This window comes from Ostrea edulis, chromosome 1, assembly GCF_947568905.1.
Source record: "Ostrea edulis chromosome 1, xbOstEdul1.1, whole genome shotgun sequence".
In the NCBI taxonomy this organism is placed as follows: Eukaryota; Metazoa; Mollusca; class Bivalvia; order Ostreida; family Ostreidae; genus Ostrea; species Ostrea edulis.
This window is the reverse complement of record NC_079164.1, coordinates 1,499,744-1,516,007: the sequence shown is the minus strand read 5'-3', so window position 1 is coordinate 1,516,007 and position 16,264 is coordinate 1,499,744. Positions and strand designations below refer to the sequence as shown.

The 16,264-nt window shown below is 36.9% G+C and overlaps 1 protein-coding gene, 1 long non-coding RNA gene and 1 pseudogene across 3 annotated transcripts in view; 1 reads left to right on the top strand and 2 right to left on the bottom strand.

The window, feature by feature from the left end:
- LOC125664524 (uncharacterized) overlaps positions 1 to 3,535 on the bottom strand; it is an 83,070-nt gene extending 79,535 nt beyond the window's left edge. For both annotated transcript variants that reach the window (XM_056150491.1, XM_056150489.1), the window contains exon 1: positions 3,368 to 3,535. The gene's annotated coding sequence lies outside the window, so the exon portion shown is untranslated. The remainder of the gene's footprint in view (positions 1 to 3,367) is intronic.
- LOC125664527 (uncharacterized) overlaps positions 1 to 16,264 on the bottom strand; it is a 272,796-nt pseudogene that overhangs the window by 129,087 nt on the left and 127,445 nt on the right.
- Positions 4,021 to 5,945, top strand: LOC125664528 (uncharacterized). Its single transcript, XR_008798884.1, has 2 exons — positions 4,021 to 4,607; positions 5,724 to 5,945. It is a non-coding gene; the product is annotated as an uncharacterized LOC125664528 (long non-coding RNA).

The following is a 16,264-nucleotide window of genomic DNA, read 5'->3' as shown; positions in this document are numbered from 1 at the left end:
AAAGGTTTATAGCTGTTACCAATATTTTATCATACAACAAAATTATGATAGCATAATATTTAGACTGAAGAGAATGCAAGAATAATTCATCGAGTTTGAATTATTTATACATACAAGTCAAATAAATTGCTCTCAAATCTTGAATATTTTATTAAACTTTAATATCTATCTGCGTAAATACATGTAGGTATATTATGCACACAGTGTGCACAGAAGTCGCGTATGAATTTCACGCCAGGGCACGTGCCGAGGTTACATAATTTGGACCAGGAGTTCTGAATCAATGTTTAATCAAAGTCATGGTTTTTAAACAATAAAACAACAAATCATTTGAAATGAGATTGGTCGCCTATGGGTTTCTGAATTTTGTATACCCATATTTAAATTTGGTTTAATCATGATTATAAACTATTGATTTCAAAGCATGTTCAGAAATAATTCGTTATGTTTGTAAAATGTATCCATTTTCTTTATCACAACGAAGAATTTGAGTGAAGGTTGTGTGTTCAGTTAAAGTAGTGTGATTCACAGATCGCTAGTCCAGCAGCGATGAATCTCCGATATTAAACACACATTCAATTAGACATGATTGAAAAACGAACTGTATATTAATTTGCAGATTTTAAAATTGATGCCTGACTCAATGCCCTAGAGTTTTGAATTCAAAACAAATCAAATGTAAGACCAGGGACGTATAAACAAGTATATACATCCCCGGAAATACTGAATTATTCGAAAAATCCAATATGATCAAAAATATAACATTTAGGACGACAATGTTTACGTTGTGTACATGCCCTGGTTCACACGCGATGGTTCCTCGAGGCGGTTACGTAATTGTAAACAAAAACAAACCCCGCGGTGTATGTAAGATGCGTGTAGTTAATGACTGAGTTATTCTATACTTGAAAGTTTGTTTCTTCAATTAAATATATCGTTGTTTTAATAACAAACGTAGAAGAGATAACCTTTTCCTCTCTTTTTCTTTGGAACGATTTTTTATATTAAAGCTACTAAATAATAGAAAAAGAAAGTTGTCGATAGATGATTTTTAAGGGAACCATAGATCACGTTAAAACCTTATTTTAAAAGAATATTAGCATTTCATGAAGTCAGATTTATCAATTGAAGCAAGTGTATTTAAGCTATACGCATATTTTCCCCCTTCACCTACCTAATGATACGGTTACCTGTTTGCTGGTCAAGCTTTTTACTCATATATAACACAATACTTGAGCAAAATATTATGTCTATGGGATCAATAAGATGTTAAAGAACAACTTTTCCATATCGAAATATTTACCGTGTTTTTTTTTTTAGTTATAAAGTGAACATTTTGAAGATTCCCAGATCCCTAATTTAAGGGTCAGCCCTTTTTTGGGGATATCAAAAGAATGCTCTTAAAATTTTGCATAACCTTTGTTCTACACCTCTTAACAAAATATTTTTAGTTTAAAAGATACAAAGGAAAATATGTATATTTTTTCCTCCTTTAGGCGTCCTAATTTTTAAACCCTGTCAACCCCCCATTTTGAACACTGTAATCAAAAAACTAAAAACGATGTGCACAGCTGCAATGCTCCTACTTTTCATTTTCAATGCAGTTTCTGCTCAAGCTTATACAGTCTCGGAGTCTTTGTCTGGAAACAAAACCTCTAAAATTTCATTTAAAGGGGAATAACTCGTGAACAGAAGGGAATTTCTGAAATGTAGTACATGATTTTAAAATGGTTCTGTAAAGTTTATAAACCCTGAAAACTTGAGCAAAATCCATGCAGAAATGAGCGAGATACAAAGCTTCAAAGTTAGCGTCTAGGAAAAGGGGGAACAAGAATAATAAGAATAATCTTAAGCAGCACAATCAGTAGAAGGTCTTCCGTTGTTACGGAAGACCTTAATAATGAACCTTACAAACAAAGACAATGTTGTTACAAGTAATGCATATCGAAGGAATTGCTTTTAAATACGATAAAAAGGTTTTAAAGGGGTGATTTATTATTATCATTATTTATATTTTAACAAATATGTAACTCATTGTTTAGATTCCATATTATATGACGTCATAGAAGACTTGTTATACGCATTCAAAATTAAAAATTGCGTCACAACAATAGACAGCAGGATGGTGAAGGTGTTGACAAGGCTCATGAAGAATCAATGTATTGCCTTGATTGAATGCTGGGCGTCAGAGTAAATAACAAGTAATTTCTTGAGAACATATAAAAACAAACACGATAAAACTGCTTGTGTGTAGATCAGATACAACTTGCAAATACATTGTAAACATGTACATGTATGTAGTACTATAATCTTTTGAACAATGAATTTTGTATATTAACAAACACATGTAAAAACCTTCATCAGTGACATCTACACACCTTCATCAGTCACATCTACACACCTTCATCAGTCATATCTACACACCTTCATCAGTCACATCTACACACCTTCATCAGTCACATCTACACACATGTATTAGTCACATCTACATACCTTTATTAGTCACATTAACACACTTTCATTAAAAATATCTACACACCTTCATCATTCATATTTACACACCTTCTTCAGTTACATCTACACACCTTCATCAGTCATATCTACACACCTTCATCTGTCACATCTACACACCTTATCTGTCACATCTACACACATGTAATAGTCACATCTACATACCTTTATTAGTCACATTTACACACTTTCATTAAAAATATCTACACACCTTCATCATTCATATCTACACACCTTCTTCAGTTACATCTACACACCTTCATTAGTCAAATCTACATACCTTCATTAATCATATCTACACACCTTCATCTGTCACATCTACACACCTTCATCTGTCACATCTACACACCTTCATTAATCACATCTACACACCGTAATATGTCATATATGGACACCTTCATCAATCATATCTACACACCTTCATCAGTTACATCTACACACCTTCATCAGTTACATCTACACACCTTCATCAGTTACATCTACATACCTTCATCAATCACATCTATACACCTTCATCAGTTACATCTACACACCTTCATCAATGACATCTACACACCTTCATCTGTCACATCTACACACCTTCATTAGTCAAATCTACACACCTTCATCAGTTACATCTGCATACCTTTGGTCAATCACATCTACACACCTTTACTAGTCACATTTACACACCTTCATCAATCATATCTACACACCTTCATCAATCGCATTTACACATCGTAATCTGTCACATTTACACACCTTCATCAGTTACATCTACACACCTTCATCAGTCACATCTACACACCTTCATTAATCACATCTACACACCTTCATCTGTCATATCTACGCACCTTAATGATTCAAATTTACTTACCTTTATCAGTCACAATTAGATAACCTCATCCGTCATAGCGTGCTGTCATTACTGATCATCAATCAATCAGAAACAAGTTCTGGAGCCAAAATAACAAGAACTCACTTACATATCACAACTTTCTACACGTCTGAAATCCTGCCATCTATTAGTGTCTGCATGCATCATTTTCCTGTATGTCGGCCAAGACACTCAACATATTGACAGCACTGCATACCTCAGAGGCCCCGGTTCATAACTTTATTTTGTTCAGTACTTTATCAATTTTTAATCGAAATTGAGGTGTAAATTTCAGGCTATAAAATTATCTAGAGACTATTTAGATTTCTGAATTCGCAAATGGTGTTGAAAAATTATGAAATGTTAGTGCGATGAAACAAAGCGATTTCCCCAATCAGCCCCCATTAATTCTCTAAGCACTCTAACCTGTTTCAAACACTAGTAAGTAGACACATGAGTGCTATGTAAAGAAATAAGATAAAACCGTTATGTGTGATTGGAAGTAAGTAGGAGAGGATCCGGTGACCTAGAAATATTGGTATCACGCCCAATACCGTGGCTACATGTTGAAAAGGGGGACTTTTAAGAGTAAATCCGCCAGAAAATCATGCAAAATACCAAAAATCGTCCAAAAGGGCAGTCACAAGGCAAGATTTCTTTGTTGCTTATTTTCTTCATATGTGTTGAAGTCAGAATGTCATCATAAATTTTTAAAAACTCCACATCTATTTTCAGTAACATTTCATTTGCATATTAGTAAGAATTCATAATGAATTTATGAGGAATATATTCACAATTTCGTTGATTCTGGAATACGTTATTATAATTCTTTTTCTTCAAAATATATATTTTCTATAAAGATATGTTATCAACTGTTTTTGAAGAAAAAGGCATTATTTACACTTTTAATATTTCATTTGATTTCTAAATGCCAAGCTCAATGATATGCTTTAATGATGTTTAGTAGTCTATTTTGAGATAAGTGTAAAAAAGAATTATTTCCCAGCCTCCTGTTGGAAAATTTAACCCTTGCAATAGGGCCACACAGTCTCGCTTCCGGTGGAGAACTTCCGGAGAAAAGCACACATTTCTCAGCATAGCAATAGACTATGAATTGGCTTATTTGAGTTAAAAGAAACAATCATAACTTTGTATTCGTGTTTGCGTGTTGTCAACTTGGTTTACGGCGAACATGTAAGGCTTCCAGGATCCTATCTAAAAAAAGGGAGGGGGGATGCAGGTACTATTGTAAACAATCGATGTCAAAACACTTATTTACACGTTTTCTTTGTATTTCACGAATGAATATTTCGTAAAACATTTGCAGAGATGACTGAAAACAACAGAAGCAATAGCTGTTTAAGGACGGTGTGAAGGATAAAGACCCCCCTCTTCACCATTTAACAGCTGTTCCATATCTTCGCCTTTCATGTAGTTGTGTATTGTTAGCCCTCCCCTTTTCTTCCGCCACAAAGGCATTACTGGCATATATAGATGAAAACTGATGACAAGCTTAATAATAATATGAACTGGTCTATTAGACTCTCATCGAGTTTATACATGAAAATACAATATACATGTGCTCTGTAAAATTTATGTATACATACATATGCATTCATAAATATTTTTCTTAAAATTTTCAGGTAACGGTAGAATCTCATGTTTTATATCATTTGCACGTTTTCAATTCTGAAACCTTGTGTAAAACTTGTTTCATACCAGAATCCAAAGCATCAGTAGCGTGACCTAAATGAATCTAAAACACAGGTCAGATTTATGATTATGAAGAATACCTTTTGACTGAGTGGTGTCACATGTGGTTTTTGGATATTGTAAATGTCACATTTAAGAATTAGGGCAAAATTTTAAATATATGACAAAACGCTAAAATTGCTAAATTAATTCACATGTAGGTATTTTCCCTAAGACCCCTACCTACGAAACTAAACTTGATGAATGTTGATTCAAATAATTCTATAAAGCAATACAATCATTGATACATGTAGCTATGTGATTAACTTTTATTCAATATCAATAATTAGATACCATCAAAGTATATCCCATGTAGAAAACACACTTTTTCATGCATTGATTTATGTTTTTAACCCATCAAGTATCAGAATGTAGAGTTTTAGCAGACATCAATCAATCTTTTAATCTCAAAATCCATTTGTTGTGCAGATCCAAAAAAATATGCTTGAATCTAACAATGGAAGGGATATGTAATTCTTCATTTCCATATACATGTATTTAACTGAATTCTGCAGTTTTATTTACACAATGCATTTATTATTTCCTTGTACATTATACTTCCTTGCTATTTACAGTGATTTTTTTAATTTCCGTTTATTTGAAGATAATGGACCTACTGCTTGGTGGTTTATTGGATTGTGAAAAGTGACACTGGATCAACGAATTACCAGAGCAATCCATTCCAGGGCAGATTATGAAAGCTGATTTGCTCTTGTTGATTTTAACACTACAAAATATTTCTTGTTAGTAAAATATTGAAGTATTATCCTTCATGATATACAAATGTAGATTAAGGATTAAAATATAATAAAAGTCTTCACCACCATGTATTTTCTTTTCATACAATTTGAGGTAGACACTAATGTACACAAGTCAAGCCTACGTTTAATAGATTTTTTCTCTAGAGTGGTAGTATTTGATCATTTATGATACACAAATTGTACAATATATTCTTGGGAATGACATGAGATCACAAGTCTATCAATAAATAGTGCCTGTCCTGTGGTTATGAATAGAGAGCCATGGCTTGAAATCAGGTCCTTCACAGTAGACAAACCAAGTATATGGGTACAGGTGGTCAGCAACCAGTTTCCAATGCATTGCTGTTGAAGATTGAAACAGAATAATCTTATAAAATGCCGATAAAAAAGAAAGAAAAACTTATTTATAAGAAACTAAATCTTATGATATATATTGACATTTCTTACATGTAAAGCTTAGCAGTAACCCATCAAAATGCGATTACCTGTTGTTGACAATTCAGTTATCTGCACAGTGCAAGGAATAGTGCTCATTTGTTTGGTTTGTTGAGCCTGAGGTGGTACAGACTTAAGATCTTACATCGATGATTGTCCGACATCTGTTTTCAAGACATTCCCATACATCTAATAATTGAAATGAATACATTTTGGAAAGTAGAATTTAAAAAAAGTTAGACAATTATGAGGTTTTCAATTATGATAATGATTTTATTGCTTAATATTAATATAATATTTGCACACTCTCACTATATACTCACTTTATAAACAAAGATCAAACAAATGTAATGGGATCAAGACAGTTTTATAATACAAATACACTGTACATACTATATATACATTTTCCCCTTTAATTATTTGTTCAGCTTTCTTCAACCATATTTTACTGATATTTGCTATCACTTATCTATTCTTTGTGTAAATTCAAAAACCATAGAGAATAATGCAAGCTGAGCAGTGATTTGTTCTTTCTTATGCCCATTCACAATGAATTATGGATTGTGCTGTTTTCCATGATTATTGATGATCTAATTATAATCTAAGCATGTAAAATAAGTTAGTTGGAGTCAATCACCTTTATAGTAGTTTTCTTTAGGAGAAACTGAATACTGATATGCATACTCAGGGTTTGACAATAACTGTAACCTGCTGGCCGCGGATAATTTTAATTCATGTTGAAATTGGCTGTGATGGGGGTGGGTGGTAGTGGGGGTGCATATATGTTTTTTTTTTAACCTTTAAAACTCCATCACATAGCTTTTAGGATAATTGGAAATAAAAAATTAGTTTCTTGTTAATTAAAATCTATATTATACATCTCAAAGGACTAAAATTTAACATACCGTAACAGCTGACTCTGTAGCTTCTGTCTCGCATGGAACCTTGAGCTTCATGTTTTACCACAGATATGGTACATCTCTTTTATGTAAGTAATCTTAACAACAGATGTTAATGAACAGTTATTGAAGATTTGATGCTAAAAAATTTGTTCCCAATATGTAATATCCCCAGTATAAGATCAAAAACGTCATCTCACTAGGTATCATGTGACACTCGACATGTTTATTTATCTCCAGAAACGAAATATCGCGAAGTATCGCCGAACACTGTGCAGCCCTATATGTACTTTTTCTTCATTTATGAATAATTTGTATTTTGCCAAATTTTAAGAGTTGTCTGCCCTTTGCTGTGGTGTATGTTTGATGATGAATTATGCCATTTCGGAAGGCTATTGCCAGTTTTAACTATGAAACCCATTTCATGATGTTAAAGTGATTTCCTATACACAAAGAACACCGGAAAAACACTTTTAAACAGATATGTTAACAAATAAACAGGAAAACTTACAAAGGATCAACAAATACAACGACTACAATGCTGCGTTTTCCAAGACACGTCCGCTTGCCTAGAGTTCGCGGGTAAGAGAGAGAGAGCAAATCACGTGCAGACTCAGAGGACTCCGAGCCCGACCAGAAATACAAAAAATTCACCCCTCCAAAATCACTACCCCCCCCCCATTTTGAGGAGGAATGTCCCAATTCCGAAAAATTAAACCTGCAGCACTGTAGCTTACAATAGATACATACAATCTACAAATAAATGAATGAATTACACCAATGATTTACAATGTGATAAACTTTACTCTATAAAATCACAGCACCCTAGCAGTCCAAAAAGTTCACAACACAGAAAGTCACGGTCACACAACGCATCACAGAAAATCCAGTAACAGGAAAGTCACATACGGTCACAACATTTCCACATGAAAACGTCACAGAACAGGTATCATCTTGGACATGGCACATCACACCAGAGAACATCACATCTTTCAGGTCAGCAGATCCGGAAACATCACAAGGATATACCCCTGCCCAAGAACGGCTGATTTACTGCAGACTAATCTACCCTTCCCCGCATTTCGGGGTATTGTGCGCATGGAGGAGTTCACACCCCTAACATAACTCATGAGCTTTTTTTCGTACCCCCTTGCGATGACCAAACCTGGGTTGTCCTTGGTTCACTGTCAGTTGAACCTGGGATGCACAGCCATCACCCAGCGACCAATGGAAACTCGCGAAGCCACAAACAACAAACCCATCCCGTTCATTGCTTAGACGTTTATCAGGAGGAAGCCTCTCAGCCAGAGAAGGAACACTACTATCCCACCAGGCTGAACTGGCCACAAACCCTGCATCCGCGGGGTCATCTACACGAGACGCAGACACAACACACCCTCCATCAGACCAACACACAATGGTACATTTATCAGGTGCCTTCGGGACAGACTCCCCTGGGAACTGATAGGCCACTGCTTCAATCATAGCTGGGACATTGGTAATTATTAGACTGTGCCGCTCAGCAACAGTCTCTAACACTACAACTGAGGCCTGCATGCTTTCACTTTTGCGTGGAATACCAACACAGCCCTCATCACAAACCTCCGCGCATGCATCGATTCCAACCTGGAACAATCCAGACTCACTAACATAACATTCGACTGCATCCTCACCCCCAGACTCGTCTCTGCATCTGAGAACTGGCCATTAACAGAATGCAAGACCAGAGCCCGTGCCACATCAATTTCCCGCCGTCCAGCACTACTGGTCCAACCACTCAAACTCAGCTGATCACGAGCTGAGAGACATGAGATACCGATCACACCAGACCGTGCCTCAACCAGACACCCCGACTCGACTGTGGAAGGATCATCATCCACATCGCAGAACACATCAACAGCCATGTCAACATTAAAACCCAGAGAACACCCAGAGCTACCCCGAGAAGTCATATCACTATGGCAACCAACACTATCCCCGGTGTTCTCCAGCCCACCACCCTGGTGACTAACACCTGCCTCAGTGTCCTCCGGCCAACCACATAACTTCTCATCTGCGCCTGGCAGCACCCCTGTTTGTGTCGACCATGTGTCCCTGACCCCTACTTCACTGCGGCCCATCTGAACAACCACACCCGTCGACAACAAAACAATACTGCCCACCACAGACACACAACTACTCGGTTTCACTGGCATTCTGACCTCATGACATGCACTGTCGACTAATGACCTTGCTGTAATGGAGCTACCTAATAAGGGTTTACGGAGCACCCGCCCCGACCTATTTTGAGCCCCGGTCCTTGGGGACCGACCAACTAACACACCCTGACTAGACAACTTGGGACCATCTCTACCAGCAGCCTTACAGTTCTCTGTACTGACATGCCTACCGAGTGGAGATCTCGACCTTGACCTGCTATGTCTAATCCCACGCCTGACTGGCGAGAGACCGAAACCCATACCCCTATCTGCATTGCTCATAGACCTCACTCGTCTGCAACTTCAACTGTGATGCACCAACCACTGACTGACCCTGCGAGATGCACTGGTGACATGGGGGTCCTGAGGAACTCTCGTTTGTATAAATGGGCAAATGATAGGGATACTGAGGTTGGTCATGGCTACTACGACCACTAGGACGGCCAATGTAACATGTGTTCTCCAAAGACACCGACCCATTACCGCTGAGGACTCTATGGCATGGCCCACCCACTACGCTGGGACAACCAACCTGCTCGTCCAACACAACTGGCAGAGCCAGTTCAGGGCACCCCCCCCCCTACCTGACCCACGGACAAGGTATCCCAACCTGGATTTAAAGATGACACCCCTAAATCACCCCTGGGAGAGGCCCTGGGGAAGAATTGCTTACATTCCCAGGACACACCGCCAACTGCTGGACCACTACTATGGAACTGTTGCCACACCCACCGTTTCTCCTTGACATCACCCGACCAATCGTGCTAGCCAACTGCGCAATCTGATTCTCAAAAACCTCTTTCATGGCCCCTAATTGGGTCTCTATCATTAGAAGCCGACCTTCCAGTGTCGGTGACAGATTAACTGACCCAGTCCCCTGTCCAAGACTTGTAGCCCCCCCCCCAACTTACTTCCGGTATTTTGTCTGGATTCACCGCCACCCCTTGGCCTTCTTGGCCTACCATCCCTCCCCCCGCACCCCGGGTGAGGGACATATCCACATCTTCCTGTAGCGTACTGGTAGCATTCCCTCCTACTGGCTAAGGGGTACTGTACACGGGTGGACTGAATGGGGTGACTAACCCAAAAAGTTGGTTTATTTTATCAGGCCCGTATCCCCCATGGCCCCGCGCCCCACCCCTGGGTGCCTGCTATGCCTTCCTGCCTAGCTTCCTCACCCCCCGGGACGCCCCTGCCACCTGTTAACTGCGGACTACCTCTGCCTAACCCAAAAGACCAATCTCTACAAGCCATAGGCCTATGCTACCTACAAGTCAACAACTATGTAAACACAAAACTAATGTCACATAAATCACAAACTTGGATACCTTCCAAATAAACAAACAATTTATTCTAACCTAATTCACGAATGTAATTGATATCTTCCTACATAATTACTAATCAATCTGAAAATCAATCATGGCCGATCCACGTGGCGTCCCCTAGGCACCACGCTGGTCTAAAAAGACTTCCCTATATCCTACCAGCGACGCCAATAAAGTGATTTCCTATACTCAAAGAACACCGGACAAACACAGATATATTAACAAATAAACAGGTCACCTTACAAAGGTTCAACAGATACAACGACCACAATGCTGCGTTTTCCAAGACACTTCCGCTTGCCTAGAGTTCGCGGGTAAGAGAGAGAGAGAGAGAGCAAATCACGTGCAGGCTCAGAGGACTCCGAGCCCGACCAGAAATATCAAAAATCCACCCCACCCCCCAAATCACTACAATGCATAACTTTAATTTTCGTTTAATATCATCAATATACACAGAACATTGTTGAATACTTATTTTTGAAAAAGCATCATCTAAACTTTAATATCCCATTTGATTTTTAAACGCCAAGTTCAGTAATATGGTTTAATAATGTTTAGTAGTCTAGTTTGACATAAGTGCAAAAAAAAATATTCCCTAGCCTGCTCTTGGAAGATTTGACACTTCAAATATATACCTTTTCCTCATTTTTGCGAAATTTGTAATATGCCAAATTTTAAGTGTTGTCTGCCCTTTGATATTTTGCATGTTTGATTATGACCTATATCAATTTAGGAAGGCTATTGTCTGCTGTTGCTATCTGATTCTTTTCATGATGTCTAATTTTAGCTTAAAATATGAATATACACATAACCTTTTTTTCAGATTTTTTTTTTAAAACCAAGTATTACCTAAACCCTAATATTACTACATGTACTTGTCATTATTTTTAGTACATGTATTATTGTTACTATTATTACTTACACTATTGTATAGCAAGTAACCTAAACCACAGGGAGATTGAAGCATGTATGCATGTATGAAAGGTATGTTTGTGTAAGTGTCTGATGTATTGTATGTGACCAAGAAAATAAATAAATTATTAAAAAAAAACAACTAATATCTCATATGATATTTAAATGCCAAGCTCAATAATATGATTTAATTATGTTTAGTAGTCTCTTTTGACAGTAGCATGAAAATGAATTATTTTTTAGGCTGCTCTTGGAAGATTTGACCCTTCCAATACTTCTCATTACCATCATATTAGAGTTATCGCGCTTTGATGACTTGTGCGTCATTGGTAAGAGAATGCACAAGTCTCGCGAGCAAGTGCGAGATTACTGGGACATAAACGAAACGTTCATGGACCCCCCCTCCCACTTTTTTTTAAGTTAAAGTACATGGTGTACTTTTAAATAAAATAGCCATTGGTCAAACTGTATTTTAAAAATATACTAACACTAGTTTATCAAGGATGTTACATGTTTTTTAAAATTCCACTACACCTATTATAAAAATTCCAAACAACGATGGATGTTCTCTGTCCTAAGTCAATCAATATTTTGCAATTTTCAAAATAGTTTAGATGCAGTTTAGAAACGCATTTGTTGTGTTAATTAGTGTTATAAACGTCTTTAAAAATGCAGTTTGGCAAGTATATAACTTACTCTAAAATATTTGAAAATGAGAGAGAGCGAGGGGGGGGGGGTACATTAACAATTACAAAGTCCATGACACATATGAACCTGTCCACATTGTATAAAATAGAATGTCTTCATAATCTGAAAGAATAATTCTAATAACATATGAATCCCATTAATTACAAGAAAAGTTATTGTGTCGGATGTGCGTTTTGGTTTTTCCCTTCACAGTTCTTCTTGCGATTGATGCTTTATATCGGTCAGATTTGGCAGATTAATACCTGCACTCCTTCCCATAGTTTAATAAGTTCGTCTGTTTTCTTGTAAGAATAATCAATTCCTAAATTTGCCTTTAGAATTTTAATCAGTGTTGTGGTTTGCAGTCGGTTATAATATGTATTCGATAACATAATTTATATTACGTATGCCTAAGTAATGTTTACGTATGTTGTCCCGGTAGCACGACTTTACGCGCCTTTAATTTGAAGAGTTCCAATAATGGAAATGATAAGTATTTGTACGTTTTCTTCATTTCTGAAATATGCCAATTTTTAAGAGTTGTCTGCCCTTTGATGTGTTTCATGTTTGATTATGACTCATACCGGTTTTTTGTTTGTTTGTTTTTTGTTGTTGTTTTTTTGTTTTGTTTTTGTTGTTGTTTTTTTTTGGAAAAGGAGTGTCTGTTGTAACTTTGAAATGCTTTCGTAAAAAGAAAATTAATTTTTTTAGTGAAATAAATTACATTTGATTTTTACCCTTTTTTGACTTTTGTTACGATAATATGGTTATATATTTAAGCTGTTGCATCAGCTGTTTTGTTTTTGTGTATCTGTGACGTCACTTGGAACGCTTCGTGTGTGATCGGATGACGTAGCTAGTGGAACGCGTGATCGTCTGCAGGAGTAGTGTTGTGTCAGAAGAAAAACATGGCAGTAGTCTCGCTAAAGTGGAAGCACTTCGTAATCCGCCGGTCCGTGAAAGTGCCTGGCCCGATCATCTAGCTAGGATCGCGCATCTGATCTGTAATCCGTATGTTTAACGTGTGTGCGAGGATTCCTGAACTGATTCACGGAGACGCTGATCATTATAAATAAGTTGAGTAGAACTTTAGATCTGTGTTGTGTACTTCTGTATCATTGTATGTTTATATATTTGTGATTAATTATGTAGAATTAAAATTTGTAAAAGTTTCAAATCGTTTTCACTGGTGTTGTTGTAAGTGTGTCAATTGAACTCGCTATAAATATATTTGTGTATTCGGCGCACGTTACAATTTCTACATATATATATAATATGAGATTGATCACTGTTCGTCATCTTCACCTTTCATAATATTGATGAAAATATGCAAAATACAGATGGCGCTGCGCATGGCGACCATGTTGAAAATAGCCATTTTTGAGGGGGATTTTTTAATTACTATTTCGGGTGTCTAACTACCCACCAAATTTCATCAACATGTGGTAACCTACTATTAGGACAGTATTGCATGATCTTTTTTTTGCTTAACAGGTTCTTAAATGTGTGTAGCGGATGGGGGCACAGTAGGAGGAGATAAATTGTCTAAACTTCTTCATAAGAACCCACCCACCCCAAACAACACATGTGGCCAATTATTCATAACTTAAACTTTACCCCTTACATGTGTGTAATAAATATTGCAATTAATGAACACAATACCAAATCCTTAATTAGGACAGGATGTCTATACATAGTAGGTATCCTTCTAAATGTTTATAGCGGAATATGAAATATTTATCTTATTAAAATAGGTTTCGTATTGACTCTCAGTAACCTCGGGGATTAGTCGTTGTCATTCATATGAAATATTTAACTACTAGTATCAGCCAAACAATGAACAACATAACAGGTTAACTATAATGCTTAGCAGGCGACACCAAAAATACAGTCAGATGTTCCATAAACATTAAACTACCTTTATATCGTTAATTACTGAAAAAGTAATTGAGAATTACAAGTTAATTTCATCGAGCAATTGGTTAAATCATTATTACCTGTAATTCAAAAATCTTTAATTGCACTTTACATCCGATTGCTTAAATTTTGTATTTGATTACAGTGACTTAGAATTGCTGGTTTCCAGATCCCCAAATTCTGGCAGATAGTACTAATACGGTAGTCGGACGTTTCGGCCCAAAGACACTTCGGCCCAAAAGTTGGACACTATAATGTTGTGGAAATGCAATAATATGGGTGATGTTAGCAAAATGAAAAATATGGGACGAAGTGTCTCATACCAAAAAAAAAATGAGGGCCGAAGTGTCTTCGGCCGAAATATCTTTGGGCCGAAGTGTCTCAAAAAATTGGGCGGAAGTGTCCAATTTTTTGGGCCGAAGTGTCAATGGGCCGAAATGTCTTTGGGCCGAAATGTCTGACATTGCTAATAAATGTAACATGATAGTTTACTTTTTTACATTTCGGTGTACTGATAATATACAGTATACAATGTTCGCTAATTTACAAGTACAGATTTGGATAATATACTCTATACAAAGTTTTTTTAAAAAATAAAAAAAGGATCACTTATCAAGTCTACCTGTGGTTGATAAAATTTACTGCTTTGAAAAAATATTTACAGGTCAGTATTTTAGTTACTATAATGAAAAAAGCAACAAGGAACAAAAATAAAACTATAAAACAAATCAATATTCAATGTAAAGCCACAATAATCACGGTCTCATGACCAGGGGTATAGTACAGACTTCTTTCAATGTTATCCTTGAAAGGTGACGATAACGAACAGCGATCAATCTCATAACTCCTACAAGCAATACAATATGAATAGTTGGGCAAACACAGACTCCTGGACACACCAGAGATGGGATTAGGTGCCTAGGAGGAGTAAGCATCCCTTGTCGACCGGTCACACCCGCCGTGAGTCCTATATCCTGATCAGTTAAACGGTGTTATACGTAGTCAAAATCAGTGCATGCCAAGAACGGCCTAACAATCGGTATGAAACACGTCAGACAGCATTTGACCCAATGATAGGTTGTATTGGGAAACTATATCGTTATAACGACTATATAATTTGAGAAATGCTAACTTTAATCGCGACTGTTTAAACCCCATGTGGTTTCAAATGCCTTATTAAATAAAAATACTTGTTTTACTATAAACTGTTTATCAATAGTACATACAATGTTTGCCACTTATTGGCAAACTACATATCGTTATAACGACCATAAAATTTGAGAAATGCTAACTTTAATCGCGACTGTTTAAACCCCATGTGGTTTGAAATGCCTTATTAAATAATTAAACTTGTTTTACTATATACTGTTTATCAATTATTCATAGTACATACAATGTTTGCCACTTACCAATATGCTGACAGTAAAATAATCATTGTTGATTGAACTGAATTCAAATCTTAAGCATTCTGACAAATATTAACATCCCCATCAACAGGATTCTTTTTATGCCCCCTCCCCCCTGCCCGCCCCCTTCAAAGAAGAGAGGCATGTCGCTGTGCACCTGTCGGTCGGTCGTCGGTCGGTAGACCACATGATGTCCACTCAATATCTTAAGAACCTTTAACTTGATCGTAAAGATATTTTTTTCAAATGTAAGTTGGCTATATGTAGAATAGCAACCCTGTAGTTTTTCAGGTCAAAAAGGTCAAAGGTCAAGGGTCAATCTACTCTGAACAAAGGAATATACTGTCCGCTTAATATCTTGGGAATACTTTGCTTGACAGACATTAAACTTGGTACAATGTCATATCCTAACAAGTGTATGAGACCTGTTGATTTTCAGGTAACATGGTCAAAGGCAAAAGGTTAAACTGGACATAGAAATATACTGACCATTCAATGTCTAGAGAATCCTTTGTTTGACAGACATCAAACTTTTTACACTGGTACATCTTTAACAGAAGATGACCCCTAACGATTTTGTGGTCACTTGATCAAAGGCCAGGGGT